At 43.8% G+C, this 9,501-nt stretch overlaps 1 long non-coding RNA gene across 2 annotated transcripts; it reads left to right on the top strand.

The window, feature by feature from the left end:
- Positions 1–1,640: 1,640 nt before the first annotated feature.
- LOC114093326 (uncharacterized) lies at positions 1,641–9,257 on the top strand. Of its 2 annotated transcripts, none has more exons than XR_003582876.3 (4): positions 1,641–1,924; positions 5,201–5,346; positions 6,164–6,261; positions 6,826–9,257. It is a non-coding gene; the product is annotated as an uncharacterized lncRNA (long non-coding RNA). The 2 variants fall into 2 exon arrangements; XR_011708424.1 differs by lacking the exon at positions 1,641–1,924 and adding an exon at positions 2,165–2,328.
- Positions 9,258–9,501: the final 244 nt, after the last annotated feature.

Raw genomic sequence — 9,501 nt, 5'->3', positions numbered from 1 at the left:
GACCTCGCCCCGGGCTCAGAAACAGGTCTGGAGATCATGAGGAATTCACTGTCTGGAGTGCAAGGCCCTGAGGTGGCTGACGCAGAGCCAGCTGGGGAGCCTCCTTGGTCTCCTGCTCCAGAGGAGATCCCCACCCACAGGCCTCAGTGGCCTTCATCCCTGGGGACTCAGAGTCCGTCTTATCTGCAGGTTACAGCTTGCTGCAACCCCAGAAACAAGCTGTCCCACCATGGGGCTCGTAAAAGATGTCTGATCTGGTTTGGTCTCTGATTCCCTTGCTGGGACAAAGAGTTCTCTTTAAGAAGGGCCAGTGTGGAGGAGGCCTTTGAGCCCTAGCTAGCCCGTGTGCCTCTACTCTGCAGCAGCCTCAGCTGGAGCGACTTTCCCTCCTCCCTGCAAATCCCCTAGGTGCTGCTGCAAGGTAGCCTTGGCCCGGAGGCCTCCCAGTCTTTCCAGTTCCATTGCACTCAGGCCTTCTCAGCTCTGTTTGGTAAAGTGTGGACTTTTGCTTTTTGTCCTTCAACTCTCCCACCTCTGCCTCCATGATGCTGGATGGGGTGGTGATGGAAAGTAAGTTGGGGAAGCAAAGTGTTCCCAGCCCAAGCTCCAGCACAGTGATGTCACAGGGAACATCAGCAGCAGGATTGCTGGTGGGCTCTGACTTCCCCTCACCACAATGACGATACAGGCTAGAGGCTTTCTCATAAACCCCGAAGACAGCAGTTCCTTTTTTTCAGTTATGAATTATATTTTAAAGGTGCAGAAAATATAAGACACGTATCACTCTGATTACCAGTTGTTGACATTTCTCATCTTTGCTGTGGATGTCTTCCTATGTATTTTTAAAAGTTTTCAATACAGCTAAGTTTTCCACCTCTCCAGACCCTCCCTGTGGGTCCCCACTGGCCTGTCATTTACCTGCACCTGTGGATGGTACTCAGGGGACTGGAAGGCTGTTGATTTTGTGCACATCTTCCTCACCCACACAAGTCCTCTCAGGAATGCCTCTCCACTCAGTCTCTTGTGGTGTGTGTGGCCGCCATTAACTTGCACTTGGACCATTTGCTCCTATGGACATTTTAAAGTCTTGGTCAGATCATATGGCCCTTTGCTCCAAGCCTACACATGGCTTCTGTTTCAACTCAGAGTAAAATTCAAGCCCTGAGGACCGATAGGACCCTATGTGATAGTAGCCTACTCTTTGCCTCTCTGACCCCATCTCCCAGGATACAGCCTTCTTCCCCCCCTCCCTCAGGGGCAGCCACACTGCTCTTCTCATTTTTCCTGGGACTTTCTGTGGGCAAGGCTTCAGGCTGTTCCCCTGACTGTCACCCTCTTTCCCCAGATACCTACAGGGCAAAACTCCATATTCTTCCATTCATTGCTCACATTTCACTTCTCCCTGAACTCTAGGCATAAGGCACTTATAAATATATCCCTCATTCCCACCATTCTCTCCCTTGTCTGGTCTAATATTTATTTTTCCATAGCAGGTATTTTCTAGCAAATTGTATATTTTACTTATTTATTATTTGTTGCCTATTTCTGCCTACTACAATGTAAGTTCCCCCAGAGTAGGAATTTCTGTTGTTGAGGCACTAATACTTCCTTCATTTCTACAGTAGTGCCAGGCACACGGGGGCTCTACAAAGATTTACTGACTGATTCAATAAGCCTATGGATAAATGCATCTGAGAATTTCTTTCTGGAGACGTTCCAGAATTCGTACAGATTTTCCAGGGTGTCTATGACACAAAAAAGGGTAGGAACCACTGACATGATCACCCATCAAAGTTTGCTGACCTCCTCTGCTTCTCGGGAGTCTGCCTGATGAAGATTATGAGCTTTTTATCTTTCTCCAGTTTGTGTCTCCCTGGAGAGCTAATCCTGGCAGCTACTGAGCCCTTCTCTCTGAGGACTGGTGGTAAGTCTCCCTGGATCTAGCCCTGGCTGGACTGGGTAGGGAGCTGGGAGGCTTTGGTAGAGAGTGTGGGCAGGAGCTCTGGCAGTGGGCCTGCCTCAGAGAAGCTGTAATTTTCCTATTCCTTCTGTGGAGACGTCTGGGAGCAGAGGCTGAATGTGGCCACGGCCTCTTGGGCATCCTTGGGGGAGGTAGGCAAGATGCCCAGAGCAACAGGAGCTGCTTCCTGCTTTGCAGGCTCCACACTAGGCAAGGAGCAAGACCAGGAAATCTTGCAGGAGCCCCAGCCCAGGAAGAACAGACGCTAGCTTGTGATGGGAGAGAGCGAACACAGATGAGTGGGGGGAACCTGGAAAGCAAAGAGACACAAAAGGCCATCTGGAGGTGATAGTGGGAGTGAATTGGAGGTGAGTCAGCCAGCTCACAGGGCAGTTAAAAGACAAGTGGGTAATTGTGGGTGCAGTCGGCGGGTCACACAGAAAATGAGGAACAAGTGGTTAATTGGGCCCACAAGCCCAGGATCCCGCCTATAATTAGCAAATTGCAGGGCTTTGATATTTGCTTTGGTAACAACTTGTGTAGTAAATTGCAGGGAGGAAAACTGCACCCCCAGCCTGGGAGGTGACCCTGTGTCTATGTTCCCTGAACCATTCTCTTACAAACACTGGCAAGCAGCACACACATGAATGTACCCCAGTGATGGGGCTAGGGCTTGCACCTTTCTGCAGGTTGACATCATCTTCTGATGCTTTCTGTGTTCCTCTGTACCCCATGCTTAAGTTTTGCCAATCAGGGCTAAAGCTGAAACCTAGTTTGCTGGGGATATGCTCTCACTATTCCTCTGCTTCCTTAAGCCATAGTCCTTGGGGTAAGAGACTTTCTGGACAGAGACATGCCATTGGAGTGGCCATGGGTAATTCCCATGTGAGTGCCATGTGAGAGAGGAGGAGAGACAGCATTGTTGAGTTGTATTCATGAGGTTGGTTAATGCCAATCCCTGATCAGGCACTGGCCTTCATGGGTTTCAGCTCTGCAGGTAGCTCTGCAGATATTCCAACTAAAGTGCAGACTAGAAGCATACAAAATTTACACTGGGATTATCCATGGCAAAACCCTACACATGGTTGAAATGCAGAGATGAATGAGCACAGATGATGCGAAAATGCCAGGAGCCCTGGGTTTGAAATTGGACTCATTCTTGATGGATCTTGTGCAGTTAAATATTTATACATCATCTTTGTCATTTATGGGTCTGTTTCTATTGACTGCTTTTTCTTTTAGTTATAGTTATTTATGTGTCTAGTAACTTTTTATTAGATGGTAGACATTGTGCTGTTATATTAAGTATTTGTACTGTGCTATCTTCTTTTAAAGAGCATTAGGCTTTGTTTTGGCAGGAAGTTAAGTCATACAGGGATGAGTTTGATCTCTTTGAATCCTATCTTTAAGTTCTACTATGAAAGGCCTCGGTGAGTTTCCCTGCAGGAATAGTTCAGCCACTTTATTCACATGTGAAGACTCTGGGTTCTCCATGGAGTGCCCAAGGGATCAACAAGGACTCTTCACCTTTTCTGGTTGTTGCATAATCATTTCCTCACCTTGTGAAAGCTCTGGATTATTCTGTTTACAACTCTTGTCATTGTTAATAGATTATTATTTTGTCCTGGTCTTGTAGAGTTTCACTGGGCCTCCAACTTCCCAAAGATTCAAAGGGATATTTTAGCAGATTTATGGCTTCCTTTTCTGTGTATCTCCTTCCATTCTGGAATTGTGAGCCTCCCCTCCTAGCCACTTTATCTTTCTCACTCTCTGTTCTCTGTCTCCTCAACTTAGTGAAGCTACAAAACTGTGCCCATAGCCTAGAAATTATCTCCAATCCTAAAGCCAGGATTGTTTGGGGCCTGGTCTTGTTGATGTCTTACCAATCAAAAGTTAGCATTGCCCATTTCCCAATGTCTGAAAACAGTAGTAATTCTATCAAGACTGGAGGTTTAAATCTTATCAGGTTAAAATTCAGTCACCCCAAATATAGAAAGAGAATATACTACTAATTTTTACTTAAAATTCACTTATGATAAATAATGTACATAATGAATCTGAAAGCACCTACAAACATTTAAAAATTGTTTTTGGAACAGTGTGGTAAGTCTCTTCATCACCATCAGCATTTCCTTACCTGACTGGGTCAACACTGGATTCGGCGGGAACACTCCTTGTGGACCAAGTGTGATGGTGTCAGTCATGAATGAGACTGGATGTGTATCCCTCCCTGGCTACACCCAGAATGGGTCTCTATACTGTCTTTATCATCATGGGAATAATTTCATTGACTGTCACATGTGGTTTGCTGGTGGCTTCTCACTGGTGAAGAGAAGTTACAAAATATGCCTAATGGATAGCACTCACTGGAAGTAGGTAGCCTGTGCTTACTAAGCTGTCTAGAAAGCTCTCTCTCTCAAAATAAATAGTATTATTAGTATTAATGAAGAATCAGTAATAAGGTCTCTATAATCATCAGAGAGCAACACTTCTCCACAATGCCATCAGTTCTTCAAAACTCTTAACAAGTCCAGACATCTCCAACTGTAACTGCTTTGTATGAAATGCAAGTTTGATGAATCTTATTTTTGCATACATTGTGACATAAGTATTCTGGTTTGTGACTCAGAGTATTGTCTATCAAATCTAGAATAAAAATGCTCATTTTCCTTTGATACCAATAATAGCAATGGATTTAGCATTTTCATGAAATACAATTTAAAACTGTAAGGGATTTGTCTTAAAAAAAAAGATAAAGTTGGATTGGCTCAAATGCCTAATGTTACAGATAAGCAGACTGAGCCTTGGTGAGAAGAAGTGAATTTCCCAGTCCTTGATGACCTCTTAGTAAAAGAATGAGACTGAAACTCAGGCGACCAATTCCTAGTCTATAGGCATCCGTTCGTTCAGCTCATAATTATTGAGCATCTACTAAGTTCAGAGTACTGAATTCCTTGATATATGGACAATATATAACATGCTCATTCACAGAAACATTTAAAAATTGATTTTGGAACACTGTGGTAAGTTCCATAAATCAGCATATAATTTTGAGCTTTCTTGATTCTGACAAGCTTAATCAGAGTAGCCTCCATTGTCCAATGCAGAAATGCAAAAGGCTTTCAGCATTCAGGTCCTGTGGGATATTTTGAGACATATGAACATGTCAGGTAATTACTGTGGTTTTATGGCACTGTCAGACATGGTTATAGGAAAGCTAAGGATTTACTCTATATGCAGCCATTTCAGGGACCCAACGCAAAATGGATAATAAAACTTTAAGGAAATCGTTCATTGAGTTGCAAGATGTGAAGAGAGTGCTATATAAAATGGACAGAGTCCTGGGCTCCAGAACTGATTTCTCTGTGTCTAAGCATTTCTGTGAGGTGAGTACAACAGAGTAGATGACCTACAATGCCCGTTCCAGGTTGGAGAATCTGCATACCTGGTGCTCTATAGCAAGCCATCTTAGTGACATGCACAAAGAAGGCTGGGGATGGTGGATAGGACCTGAGTACCAAGAATGTGGGATGACATTCTAGGGTTTATTTATTTATTTTTGAGATAGGGTCTTGCTAGGTTGCTAAGGTTGACCTCAAACTCAAGGTCTTCCTCCTAAGAAGCTGGAACTGGGGGCATGTGCCATCATACTTGGCTCAGAAGAACATTCTTCATCAGAGGGGAAACATTAGTAAAGGTGATGAAGCAGGGATATGGCTAAAATGGAATTTGTGACCTGACCCACATGGAAGGACTAGCCTCGCTCAGTTGGATGTCTAGAAGAATTTGAGGATGCATGAGCCAGAAGCCTTTCTTGCACCCAGTTTGAGAAGTTCTGCATTAAAAGTTAAAAACTGTGATTTGAACTGTTAATTTAACATCAGAGATTATAAATGCAAAGTATAAATAAGACAGATTAAAATAGGAAGGATTGAACAGAAGGTGGATGGTTTTTATAGATCTATATATTGGTATTTTTTTCTTTTAATTACCACTGAAACAAAGACAGAAAATTTCAAGATTATTCAATAGAACTGTTCTCCTCCCCCAAAACAACGCTCAGAGCTTTGCAGACTTCACTTTGCAAAATGGCGTTGAAAGGGGCTGATGGAAGATGCCAGGGGGGTGGTGATTAGAAGGTCGTGGGAAGCCTGGGATACCAGGCTTGAGGATGGGTGGCAGTGAGCATTTCTGTGTTCTCAGTCACAGTATGGCGGCTGAACTGGAGATTGGAAAGCAGAACTGGCACAGAGTCCAGGTGACAAGGATGAAGCATGGAAGGCTGAGGAGCCCGACATAGGGTGAGTGATAGAAGAAGCCCCAGATGCACGGATCCTGTTTGCTGATTGACGTGGGGCTGAGGGAGGAGCTGCGTTGCTCCCTAGGCATCCCGCAATCACTTGGGGAGTGGTGATTGTAGACTCCCTGAGGCTGAGCAGCATTAGGCAAAGGGCTGGCGAGGTGGGCAAACCTGGGCCTTCATAAGCTCATTCTGTTTCTTCCATGGTAAAAAAATAAAATAAAATAGGTGACCGCACCTATCTCTTGAGTTTAATAACAACTGATGAATTAGTGTGTATGAAAGTTCTGAGGACATGTTGGTCACTTTGTAAGTTCTCAGTAAATATTTATTTCATTCATCTGTCTATTTACAAATTCAGTGCAACTTGGGAGGGAAGTAATTAGTTCATTTAGGACCATATCAAACTGATTCTGAATAAAGAGATTGTATCTGAGGGGCTTTTTGTAGGATGGGACCACTCCTAGTCACTAGGCTGTGCCATACTTAAGGCTACAAAGTTCCAGAAGTCCCTTTCTTGACCTTCCTTTCATTACCAACCCCTTACACTGTGGTGCGTTTCTAGGTCTGTAACGCAGTAAATGACAACAGCAAACAGAAACGAAGGACAGGAGCAACATGAGGAAGGCACGCGATTGAATTGATACGTTTACTCCGTGAACCATTCCGAGGACATCTGCGGGATGCTGCCATCCTCCTCTTCTCTGTGGCTGGACAGGGCCGTCTGCCCTGAGGCCGCAGAGTTGCCTGGTCTTGGGAGATGCTCTCTCAGCTGCGAGTCTCCTGTGCCAGGAGCACTACCAGGCACCGTTTCTCAGGCCTCCTGATCTCTGTTTGGTTTGCATGTTGCTCAAATTGGATCCACCCTTCCAGGCTGGCCTCTTGCCTTTTTCTTAGGTCCAAGGGACCAATGTCTGCATACAGGTGAGGTACTTCGCTGAGTTGCTTTCATCATGACTGCCAGTGCTGTGTGCAGGGCTGCGAGCAAGCCACCACGCCACGCCATGCCATGCAGCAGCACTGGCAAGAGAGTTGCAAGCACTATAGCAAGAGCTGGGGGTGGTGACTGTGAGCTCCGTGGAAAAAGTATCTTCAGTTGGACCTGGTGTGGACTTGGTTTGGTTTCCAATGGCTCTAGTAATCCCTGAGCCTAGTCTTCCAGCCATATCAAGCAGTGCACCTGACATGTGAGCCAGGGCATCTCAGACCCTGTGGACCAGCCACATTCCAGCTGAGTACCTCTGACTAACCTCAGTTGGTACCAGAATCTCTCAGCAAGCCCAGTCTGAACCCTGACCCAGAGAACCATGAGCCCTAACAAAATGGTAGTGGTTTTAAACCACAAAATATGGGGGTAGTTTGTTATGCAGCAATAGATAACTAAAACACTAGACATAAACGGAAGAAACTTTGCTGTCTGCTTTTGATAAATTTAGGACGATTTTGTGTGATTTACCCCAACCATCTGTTTCTGTCCATGATAATTTCATTTTGCTCAAAATTTGGATCAAGTTACCTTTTAACGGAGCTAAACCTTCACCTGGGTTCACTGACAGCTTCCTGAGCCTCAGCAAAGCTTTCAGGCTCCCCAGCTGTGGCCAAGCTGGCAGTAGAGTCCCGCCTCCAGCTGCAGGCACACTCAAGCTTGCCCCAGCACCACAGCTAGCTACATGCAGCTACCTTCCACTGTGATTTTGCAAAAATTGCCACAAGTTGCAACTGTGGCTGCAGAAGTTATTTTGCATGGGCCTGGATAAACAATGTACAGATGACATTTTCTCAGGAGCCCCACATACCACAAAGGGCATCTTCGTATTTGTTGTCTTGCCTTCCTCAGAGGCAGAGTGCATTATTTCTACATGGCTGTGTCCACCATCTACAGGGAGATCTGGAACTAAGTCATTTTAAAATGAATAGGAAGTCAATGAGAATTGAATAAGACCAAGCCATTGAACTGTTTTGTTTTAGCTCTGGCTTAGGCGAAGTCCCCAGTTCCTGAATAGTATAGGAAGGAGAGTAGGAGTGGGTAGTGCCCTCAGGATCAAGTAAGTACCAGAAACGTGAGTGTCATTCTTTCAGTATGCCAACATGACTGGCATGGCTTCATAGTCAGAGGGATGTGGGTTCAGACCTGAGCTTACTATGTACATATAAGATATGTATTCTGAGCTTTAGTTTCTCATTAGTCAAATGGGTAAACCTTCCCTCAGTCAACCTCACAGGCAATATGAGGATGTCTTATTTGGGGCTTGATAGAAGCAGACCCTGAGACAAGGCTAAGTGCAGGTGGTTTATCAGGAAGAGGAGGGATCAAAGGTGGCAGAGTGGGCACTGACAAGGAAAGGATGACAACCAGCAAGAAGTTCATTATCAAGCCAGTTACCACGGTGGAAATTGCAGCTTCATCCCAAGGAAGAATCTCCGCAAAGGTGTAGACTTGATGATTACTATTCCCATTTTACAGATGAGGAAATGGAAGTACAGTGAGATATTAGACATCTTTTTCCAAGGTCGCAGTGCTATCAAGTGGCAGAATCAGAATTTAATCCAGGTTGCTGCCATAAAATAATGAAAACACATACACATGTATTTCTCTAAATTCACTGTAGAGCATGGTGTCCATGTCATAAATTATTTTTTTTTCCCTTTCTGTACCAGCATTCAACAAAGCAAATATTTGTATATGGCCATTTGGAAATTGGTATTGATAAATATACTATTATCTGCTTTAAAAACTTTAATTATATAATCCAGTTATATCAAATTTTTAGCACATCCAAGAGATTGATAGTATACTGGTAGCTCTGGAGGGTAATTGGGGAATGGGTTTCACTGCTAAGGGCTACAGAGCTTCCTTTTTGCAGTGAGAAAAAATATTCTAAAATATGGATGGTGATGTTGCAGGACTTTGAAAATACAAAAAAAAATGTTGAATTATACATTTGAAAAGTATGTGATGCTTTTTTTGATATGTGAATTTTATCTCAATAAATTTGGTTTTAGGAAGAGAAAATTATAAGTATTAAACTTTGTTCTAAGCATTTCTTAATATAGTTCTTTCTAAAGGCAAAATTCTGAATGGAAAAAAATAAAATAAAATAAAACCAGTATCCACCCTTCCAGGAATGTAAGCTACTGCTTCATTCCAAATGCCTGTGTTAGTCAGTTCTCTGTCAGTATTAAAAAACAAAACAAAACTAAACTAAGATAATCAACTTATGAAGAGAAAAAGCTTATTTTG

Source organism: Marmota flaviventris, chromosome 8, assembly GCF_047511675.1.
Source record: "Marmota flaviventris isolate mMarFla1 chromosome 8, mMarFla1.hap1, whole genome shotgun sequence".
In the NCBI taxonomy this organism is placed as follows: Eukaryota; Metazoa; Chordata; class Mammalia; order Rodentia; family Sciuridae; genus Marmota; species Marmota flaviventris.
This window is presented reverse-complemented; position numbering and strand designations above follow the sequence as displayed.